The following is an 11,743-nucleotide window of genomic DNA, read 5'->3' as shown; positions in this document are numbered from 1 at the left end:
TGTTGCTCTGAAATGTTTTGAAAACATAGTGATACAAAAGTCAAATTAGAATTTGAAATTGGCCGCTCTGTCGTAGGAATCCAAACACACTAAAGGTGCAGCAATTTAGTGACAAATAATCAATAGTTATATTGATCGGTAATTGTTTTTGGTAATCAGTTTTTTAGAAACCTTAATGTTTTTAAATTTCAAGAATAAATTGTAATGTTCTTTAGTCCTAAATTCATGGTGTTCAATCAAAATAAGACATTTACAAATGTTGGCTTTTATTTTGGAAAACAATGACCAATATTTCACAAATTTGTGAGCTATCGACAAACAAGTAAATCAGTCATTTAAAAAAAAAGTTTGAATATAACCTGTACTTTGCAACAAAAAATCCTGTTTTTGAGGGTGGAATAGAATACAAAATAAAATCATCTAATAATTGACAAAGCAATCAACAGATTACGAGATTGGCGTTGTTAGTTGGAGCCCTAAAATGCACAACTAGGATTTTCCGCAATTTAAATGCATAATCAACAGGAAGAGAAAACCGCTTAAAAAATAGCAGTGCTAGCAAAACTAAGCTAGCATTACCATTGTAAACAAGCCAAGGTTAGTAATGAGTACTACATTGGTGGCATTACTTATCCAAAATGGAGTAGTACTATAGCACTAGATTGACTCTTTGAAGTTTGATTTATTTATTTTTTTTGCGGTGGAATCCACTAGGATCAAAAAAATCTGACTCTGTATAAGATTGTATAAAAAACCCTCACAAAAACCTTTCCACTTGACCCCAAGCTCCGAAAGTAGGCTTCTTAAAAAAGCAAAAGCTTGCCGAAAAGCGAAAGCTGAAGAAAGCGCAAGGAGAATATGATGCAGGAAAGACATGATGACACGATGCAGGTTACGCTTTTTGACGGCCCGTGACCCAGAGGAGTGACAGACACAAGGGCAGCTGTTGCCGTGGCGACAGAGCTATGCCTTTATCAAGGCGGAATCGCCTGGCTATAATTTCCTCTAAAAATCCCAAGGTCGGATGTTGTACAGTCCGATTGGCCGACAGGCAGTGTAACAGGTGCAAACTTTGTCCCTCCATCAGTTTGATATAAATTGGTTATTGATTGTGAAACACCTCCCATAAAGTGGTCCTCATCTGTCCGTTTCTCCGCACATGTCGTTTCCCTCTCATGTTACCGTTTATCTCCCCGAGGGTACAACCCAGTAATGTGGCCCACATACATACCAAAATACATTTCAATTAAAGCCGACTGCCTCCTGCTGCTGGCAAACATTTGAAGTCACATCACATCAGCCATTCAGACAGGCCAGGACTATTTACGCCTTCATTTGGACCTGTATAATCACGCAGCTTGTGCCTCAATTGTTATCACACAGACAAAAAAGCTAAATTAGAAGCCATGAAGATAACCTTGAGCGTTTCAATTTTTTGGCCTGCCTCCAAGTCATATCTTGATGTGACACATGTCCATCCATGAAGGATCTTTGTCTCCCTCTAGTGTAAGCCGACATCAAACATGTCATCACAAAGATTGTGATTTTTCTCCATTCATCACGCTGCTGATTACACACCCATTTCACATGTTTGCTGCCATTGATTTATCGAGTCCCGGCGCTTTGGGAGCCACGTTGATAAGAAACACTCGGTGCAGGATGCCTGAGCCCAGATGATGTGGAATGTTGTATGCAGCACGGCGTGCCGAAGTGATTGTGGATCGATAGTCACTTTCCCGGAGCTGGGCTTTATCTTTTGTAGCATTTAAAGTGTTATGATAGACGTATTGATAAAATGCAAAGTGCGTCATTATGATGCTCTGTTTTGCGTCTTCTCGTTGGGGTGTAACCCCTTAACCACATCTTCCTCCGGGTGTCAACGCAGCCTGACTAAATTTAGGCTGAAGGCTTTTCTTTGTTTTCATTAACACAAAATAACATCCATATTCCATTTCGTTTTGTAGCCCTCACCTGCTGTTAATATTCAATGCACACATAATATAACAAAAAAATATACAAAAAACAAATGTTGTGTGGCGGTTACTTCACTTTTCAAGCGGTTAAACTCATTCTTATGCTGTTTAAGTCCCACCGACCGCTCTTCAAGCGTAGTGGGCAAAAACGACTGAAGTGAATGATTGCAAAAAAAAAAAAACAACACACATTTGGCAAATTCACTCTTCCAAGTGACTGAGCACCATGCAGCTATCATTGCACTACAATAGAAAAACTGTGACCCTGCATCTGATTTCTCGGCTCCATTTACAAGTTTTATATATATATATATATATATATATATATATATATATATATATATATATATATATATATATATATATATATATATATATATGTATATGTATATGTATATATATATATATGTATATGTATATATATATATATATGTATATGTATGTATGTATGTATATATATATATATATATATATATATATATATATATATATATATATATATATATACATATATTTTTTTTAAATCGACCCTTAACAACATCCTTAAGAACATACAATAATCAATCACCCATTTTTTAACTGCACCAGTGGTGACAAAAACTCTGTGCTTTGCCTCTCTAAGCAGAGGTATCTCAAATTATTAAGACAGTGTACTTAGTGATCAATGGTGACAACTAATACATATTATAAGTGAATAAACTAATAAGTAGTGCTGTCATTATATAAAAAAATAAGATGAATAAACCTTGTGCAGTATTTTGACCATTTTTGGGTCATTTTCTTCTTCATCATTCGTAGTATTTTAGCCAAGGGATGTCGTAGTTATAAATGTCTGGGTGAAATTTCAGCTCCCTAGTGTCTTGCAATGCTTTCCCTTTGATGTCAAATGCCTTTGATTAAAGATAAATTAAAAATGGAGAAAATCAAAGATTTAATAGAATTAATCTTTCATTTTGATATTCAACAACAAAAAAGGGGCTTCAGTCATTTATTTTCTAATCATTCACCTTTTGTTACATGTGACTCATCACAAGTGCTGGCTGAGACTAGTTTTGTCGAAATTAACTCAACATGTCTTTTGCAGATTTGCTCAAATATGGGTATTTAAGTTTGGTTTGCTATGCCTCAAAACATTAGAATCGTTGTTGCTATCATTAGATGTGGCTGCAGTCACAGCTGGGTGCTTCGCATTGACATGATAGGCTAAACTTGAACTGCTTCTGCTGAAAGCTAGTTCCTTCGAAAGAACGCATACAAATCAACCTTTATCAAAGACGCTGTCACAATCTGTTTCAGCCTCCCTCAACACAAAATGTCGACATGTTCTATAGTTAGCACATTCTAGCAAAATAATGTCATTTTTTTGCAGCAGATAAAGCATTTTTGTGAGTTTTATTATACTGTCAGTGAAATTTATCGGCTGTGTGTATGCTAGCATTAACTTAGCTCAAGGAAACCTGTTAAATGTCCAAATGCACATGTAGTTACAGTTTTAACTTTCGCTTGACAGTAAACTGGGAGTGATAGAAGCTGTCTTTTTAAAAAGGCTGACAAACTGCTGCTCACCATGAACTGAGTTTACTGCACCACTGACTTCAGTTAGGAGAGACAGGGTTTCAAATGCCCCATCAGGGCGAACAGCAGCATCCAGTTTGGTCCCTTGGCAAGAGCATTTAAGCTATTTGCCAGGTTACATCCAGAACTGTGTCAAACATCACGGCAGGTTCAAATTCCCTATACTGTAGAACCTCGTGCAACTGTAAGCCTGTCTCCTCGGTACACTTATTTACTTACTCTTACTTATTTAATGATCATTCGATTGCAAATCCAAGATAAGAGAAAAAATGAGAGACTTCTGATGTCTCTGACTCCCTACATTTAGACACCTCATTCCGGTCTTCTTTTCCTTTTTAATATGGCTTTTCCTTTTGTTATGATTTGCAGCAGCATTCATAAAATTGCACCGAATTTAAATCTTTTATTCCAATACCCACTCAACATTTCCAATTACATTTAAAATGTGCAATATTGAAATTTCTAAAAGGCCATTACTCTGTCATGCCTTTCAGGGAAAGTGACAAAGGGGACGTACGCCATCCATCTTGCTTTTCTTTGGCAGCAAATGTCATTTGAATTTGAGTTGAAGTGCATGCAGGACATCAAAGTGCAGTGCCAATCATTGTAATAATGCACTATGGCGCACACTCAGGAACATCATTAAGGATTACCGCTCACTTGCACAACTGTAACACTCTTGTACATACACACACACACACATACTGTACATTGCATATATATACATATATATGTGTGTGTGTGTGAAGAAAACCTTGAATTAAGTACCCGACGGCCCTCAACACTCCCACATTTAAATCAGTATAGCATTCATGTCACTTGGTGCAAATTGAAAAATATTCAACAGGCTGTTGTTGAATTAATCAAAGCTTTTGTTTTTTTTCTATTATTGTAGAAACTTCCTTTATACTGTAGCTATAGAACTTGAAGAGCCAAAGCAGCGGCTGATGGTTACGTTCTGCCACGAGCCTACTCAGTAGTGCAGTAACGTGCATGGAACACACGGTGACATTTTCCAAAGGTGTCGTACGGTGAACTTCATAATTGTCTCTCACTGAACTCTCGTCAAGCTGCTTTTCCAAGCGTAACCTCATTTATTATGTACAGTACACGGATCAGTTAGCCTGCTTAAAAAGGTAACGTTTGTGGTCGCTGGCACTTTTCCACAAAGGGCAAAGTGTAAAAAAAAAACATCTTTGTGTGCACTTCCTGGTTCATTTAGAAATAATATTCAAGCAGTCATCATCAACGTGTTTTTGCGTGATACGTATTGGCCGTATAATGTGCTTCATTAATTGTAATTTTGGTCTTGTTGAAATGAAATGTTTGTGTTTTCCTGTTTTTCAATTTGTATGCAATAATTCACATTGACCCTTAATCCAACTCTGAGTGGCATGTTAAACACACACTCACGCAAACGCACACACACACACACACACACACACATTTTTAAGAGACACACAATGTGAATTAAAAACATGAATCCTTCCAAATGAATTTCAAGTCATATGTTCCGCGCCGACTTCTCTGGTAAATTGCACCATTTGAGCCAATCAGCAGAAAAAGCAATTTCAGGAAAAGTGACAGTAAGAGTAGTTGAGGTTTTGTGTAAAAATGTGTCAAAATTGACGCCCCATGGCATGAATAAAAATGAATGGATTTTGTTGTTTAATTCATATACCACATATGCAATATTACTCGGAATGTGGCGTTTAAAGTACTGTTGGTGCAGAGAAAATATTACTGTTGACTTCAGTTATTCACTTACCTTTATGCTTGTGTGAGTCAAATCCAACATTTTCTAAATCCAACACGGAAAAAGACATAGACTGTCGCAATGATGGCTTTGCATAGATTTAAAATCAAATCATGTCATGCAAAAGCTTATTTGAAAAGGGGGGACATAATTAAGAAGTGTGACAAATGGTTGTGCATGCTTGTCATATTTTGATGAAGCCTAAATAGCCCATTCACATGCATTGCATTTACCATCAACAGTTCATCTAAATACAATTTAGTGTGTCTGTATTTAAGGTAATCCTTTAAACGGTGTATGAATTCCAACATCTCAAATGCCTTAAGATGCATCTTTATAATTGCTACCCAACAAAAAAAATGTGCTTGTTTTCAAACTAATATTGTTTGAGACTAATTGTGCTATTGTTTATATGAAGTTATTTGCTTATATTTCTCTTTGACTCATGCATTATTCAGAGTCAAAGCTTTATTATGGAATCATGACAGTCAGGTGTTGTTGTTGGAGTTTTGCTATTATTTTCCTGCATGCACCTGCTTAAACTTTGAAGGACCTCTACATGTGTATGTGTGTGTATATATATATATATATATATATATATATATATATATATATATATATATATATATATATATATATATATATATATATATATATATATATATATATATATATAAAATATGTGTGTGTGTGTAACCTACTTTACAATACAGTATTATAAAGCGACCTGTGATAGAGGTGTCACAGCACTCAATTTGCATACAGGAGAACAATGAGGTGAAAGACAGTATGAATCGAGAACAGAAGTGATGCTATTAAGGAGATACTTATTTAGCTGTAAAAAATTGATCATTTGTCTTCTCGTGTACAATGGATTCCTTTTAAAGACATTTTTGCCACTTAACTAAAAATGGGATCACTTGCTAAGGGCTCTGTTAACAACCAATCACAGCTCAGCTCTCAAAGTTCAAGGCTGAAACTAAAATAAATTTGACCCCCACAACGTATGACGGGCCGTTAAATGTATCAGGGAGGAAAAAATATTAAAATCCTGCAAAAAACTGACATTTCCCTTAAAAAAATGGAAAGGAATCCTTCAACCGCGGGCTAACCGCACCCGTCCGCGTCTCCCACTTTTCTAATCCATGCTCTCTCGAATTTCAAACAAGAGGCATCTTTTATTAGCCAGACAAAGAGCATGCCTTAAATAAAAAGAGCATTTACAAGTCAGACTGCGCTCTCATTTGTGATGAGAGGGTGAAGCTGGCGCCATACACACCACAATGACGCGCTGGCTCTATTGTTAGTGAAATGAACACCTGGCTGCCAGGCAAGTGTTAAACCGCACCTGATGCACTGCGCAGGAAAAGCTGACACCGTACACAACATGACATCGCAATTGCTGGATACGTCTGAGCTTTTTTTTTTTTTTTTTCCGTTGACAAGGAGACTGTTGATTAGAGGAACATTTACTGTATCATACCGCGTGCTTTCCTGTGGAAAGACAAGGGTGAGGATGATGAAACATCACTGAGAGTGATGACATTGGTAGAGACGCCCTGTGGATTTCTAATAACTGTATCTAGCGGAGTTGAGTGTTGTGAAAGGAAAGGGAACATTTTAAAGAGAGTCTGCCAGATATTTGGAAAAGCTTTGCTGCTATTGTGCAGCAGCCAAGGCGGCAGTTGGCTGATCATCGTTTTTGACATTGGCTTGCTCTAAATACGATCCATACTTAATGGTGTATGCAAGCCCGAGGTTGGAAATACTAATATACTGTATGTAGAGAACTGTGCAAAAGTCTACGACTGACATTCTTTATTTGAATGATTTTACAATGATACACAGGATTAAGCACAATAATGGTGAGAATACAGGCATTGATTTTCTGTCCGAGCTTTGGCATTACTGGAACAGTCCCCGAAATCAGAATGCTCAGTTTATAAGGTGCAGTCTCAGTGAACATCTGTCACATGAGATGAAAACTACACTCTGAGAACAAGACTCCGAAAGTTGACTTGAAAAAAAAAAACACAGCTTGAGCTTTACGATGTCCTGACAACGTTGAACCTAGAGATTCAAAACTTTCAGACACAAATTCTACATCGTCTTGAGACCCAGCCTATTAATTTATGTCCACTGTAGCGGACTTTGGCTTGAAGTCTATAAGGTGGAAAATGCAATGCCGTAGCAACACAATTTTTGTCAATTTTCATACAGAAAGCCCACTGGTTATAAAGTGTATTACCGATTAGTTGAAACACACACAATTCATTCTAATCTACGCACATAAAAAACTCTAACCAATAATTGTACCCAAGTAGGAGTGCTGTTATTTTAGAACACAACTTGAGTCAAAGTTAACACTCGTATTCCAAAATAAGTCCAGCAAAAAAACTACTCAAGCCCTGAATAATTGTATCATACCTTCATATTTGCTGTTTGAATCATTCAATCCCAAAGAAATATTCTAAGAGTCTAGACATCCTTAAATCTGTATTATTTTTCACACGTTTGGCTAAACTAGGGTCTACTCTAAACATTGCCAAATGACCAATTAATTAAATAGTTTAGTTTTAGTTTTAGTACTTAATTAATTTAGTATGAGTCATTTTCAGACCCTGTTTTAGCTCGAAAACCTTTAAAAATATATATTTAAATTGATCTGGTATTCTATGCCTGGACTCTTGAAAAAAAAAATATATGTTTCGGAGAATGAATGAGTTGATCAGCGCATGAAAGGCAAAAAACATAAAAAAGCAACAAAAACAAACAATTAAACAGCATGATCCAACCAACAGTCTGATCTTTCAAAAGTACAGTGCATTTATAGTAAGCACAGACTTTCACAGTCACTAATGAAACTTCAGTTTCCTCAATAGTGCGTGAAGATTTTTTACAATAGATGAGCAAGGTAAAGCAATTTCAACTAGAAGAACCCAAAACCCCCTGACTGATAGAAAACCCTCTGGGATCAATTAAAACCAAGCAAACGGCGCTCGAGGGAATTTCGAGTGCGCTTTTAATCCTTTCATTGTTTGCAATCCCAAATTATTTTTGTCAGCGTTTTGTAATATTCACATAACACCACAGCTTTTTTGTTCCGATCATTCAGAGCGGCACGAAATGACCACGCTGGATCAATAGTGAAGTAAAAACTTGAACAATTATTATATATATTTTTTGCATGGCTTCCTATGGAAGCAGCTGACCTGATTTGCCTCTGATTGGGTCAAAGGGCGGAAAACAAACGCCACTTTTAACAGCGGATCTACTTTTTCAAAAAAATAGACTGTAAATGTAGCCTGTAAAAAAAATGACATTGAGGAAGAGCATTGAAAAGATATTCTCAAAGATCGGTATTTATGACTGAGGCATTTTGAAGACCTGAGAGTGTTCTTCAAAGACATAGACCTCATACTTGAACGCAGTCTGTCTACACAAGCGCCACATTTCCACTAACAGGCCATTGTGTTGCACCTCTCCGCAGTGCAGATCAAATTTACTTCACCCAGTGAATTTGATCTGCACTGCACCATAAAAATCATTTAACCAAGTGAATTTGATCTCACTCGAACTAAATCTCGGTTGCTATTGTTCAGTACTGAGAGGTAGAAAAATGTTCTGATTGCAACAAAGAGCGGGCCTTGAGAAAATGATGCTGGAAGTGGAACTCATTAACTTATCTTGGAAAAAAAAAAAAAAAAAATGGCCGAACTGCCGGGTTCAACTTCTCGGCAGGATTGAGCGGAGGGGTTAAGGGTGAAGGTGATGCTTATCTCTCATTGTTGCCTGGCAACTAATGTCTTTTTGGCATTCTGCAACAGCCTCACTTTTGTCACCGTTCTCCTCATTTCAGATGACATTTTAAAAGCTGGCGGATCGATCTAAAGTTATTGTAGATGTGCGTCATATCATCTACGCTCTAAGCCATGTGTATTATATTTGTCACTAAGCCCATGATTGTCAGATAATGAACAACTGATGCATGGTGTACACTATATATACATATATTTATATATATATATATATATATATATATATATATATATATATATATATATATATATATATATATATATATATATATATATATATATATATATATATTTATATATATAGAAGTTATACAGAAGTTATACCACACTTCCCCTTCTATCTGAACCTAAGCAGCCAGCCCACTGTTCCACATCCGCTTGCTGGTGAGATGACGAGAGGCAGCCGGTGAAACCTCTGTCGTGTGAAAGTATATGTTCCACCACCAGTTGTCATGGTAACAAAGGCCGGGCTCACCATTGACCCAGCCGTATGTGGCATGGTTTCAGAGCTGAATGGCTTGAATGAGAGACTGAGCCATTCACTAAAAACTGGCTAATTTCAGCAAGGCAATTACGGAGTGTATAGTGTACTGCAATTCTTAAACATTTGAATCAATTATGTCACAGATATGTTATCAGGACAAGTGGAAATTGCTTTAAATTTTCACTTATAGGTCTTTTCAATCCAGCCTACCAATCATTTTTTTCTGCTATGAGTACTGTAAAATGTATTGTATTATATCATCATTGATGTTGTCATAAGTTATTGATTTATTGGATGTAAATATTACAAAAATCCTCACTTTACATGTACAGTGAAGCATTTACATTGACTTTTTTGTTGTTGTTTTAATAAATACTCAACAGTTTTGGAAATTAATTGATTATGAATATGGAAACAATCTACCTAAACAAAAATACATTCAAAGACAAATGAACAGTTTTTTTTTTCATTTTATTGTATAATTAACAAATTACTGCTAAATAATAAAATAAATTGTGCAACGATCACTTCAGTAAAAGTAATAAATATGTGTTATTTATGTTTAATTTACATGATTTTATTGTCAAACAAACGTTGGCATTAATTAAAAGTAATGAAATGAGCATTTATCTATGGAGCAGTTGAGGTAATTTGGCTTCATCTCATCAGTCATTCTTTCCATATATTCCCATTTACGATAATGATGCACAATGTTTGTTGTTTTTCTTTTTCCCGATGTAACTGGAAAAGACCTTTGACATTATTTTTCAGGGAAATAATTTAGTTGCCAAGCAATGCCCATTGTAATTTTCTTTTAATATGATGGATGAAGAAAGCACAGACAGAAAATAGATAGATTTCCACAATGCTTTCACAGCAACGCACATGTCCATTTGCAACGAACCAGTTACATTTATTTTGCCAGCCAGTCCATCTCTATGAAAAGTAAACTTGTCGGCGCTTAATGAAGCGATTGTTGTCCTTTGGAACGATTTGCGGAAAAATAACAATAGGCTTAAAAATGGGAGTGATACATCACCGACCTGGACTATTTCATTTTAATAGAATGACGCCTTAAAGTTTGCCTGCTCTTCTACTTCTCGGAAATAATTACTTGGAATCAGTGTGTTTGCGGACCAAGAAAGAAGCATAACAACCTACCATTACATATCGAGTCGGTCGACGGCTACAGATGCTCATTCAACGGCCTTAAATCAGGGTTGCAGTAAATTGCCATTTTCCATCTCTCTTTCCTCTTATTACTTTTTGTAAACTTTTTCATTTATATAGCTTTGGGCTCAGCTCAAAGTGTTTCTTTTTGTCTCATTATCGTGCTTCACAAAAACTCACAGCATATTTCACTCATAAGAGCTATTGTATAGCTAAAAAATCAGTCTTTAATGAGATACCAGATGAGTAATAAAATGATTGAATTAATAGCTCCAGTGACAAAATGGTCGCCCTCTGTGATGGATGAAAAACTGCCGGATATTGCTGCTTAATTCATATTTCCACAAACTCAATATTAATCAAGAATGATGTGTTTATATATATATATATATATATATATATATATATATATATATATATATATATATATATATATATATATATATATATATATATATATATATATATATATATATATATATATATATATATATATATATATATATATATATATATAAAATGCATATATGTGTTGTATTTTTACAATGCTTTTTGAAAATCGTTTGCAACTGATAGCCAAGTAAAATTGAGGTTAAAATGACACAGGAATATTGTTGAATTTTAGGAGGGGGGAAAAAGTAATTCACAAGATTTGTTAGTCAGCTGGATAACACCTACACACAAAAATGGTTTCTGAAACCTTTGGTTAATTACACAGGACCATGTGGCAAATTGACCCAAGATATTGTTACTATTCCAGAGAAATAAATGTAAGACACACACACACACACACACACACACACACACAAAATACACACATATATATATATATATATATATATATATATATATATATATATATATATGGCAAATTGACCCAAGATATTATTACTATTGCAGAGAAATATGTTACAGAAGAGTAAAGGCTCTAATAAGAGAAGTAAGACACTATATTAGGTAATATAAA

Source organism: Hippichthys cyanospilos, chromosome 11, assembly GCF_059441005.1.
Source record: "Hippichthys cyanospilos isolate Australia breed blue-spotted pipefish chromosome 11, RoL_Hcya_1.0, whole genome shotgun sequence".
Taxonomy (NCBI): Eukaryota; Metazoa; Chordata; class Actinopteri; order Syngnathiformes; family Syngnathidae; genus Hippichthys; species Hippichthys cyanospilos.
This window is presented reverse-complemented; position numbering follows the sequence as displayed.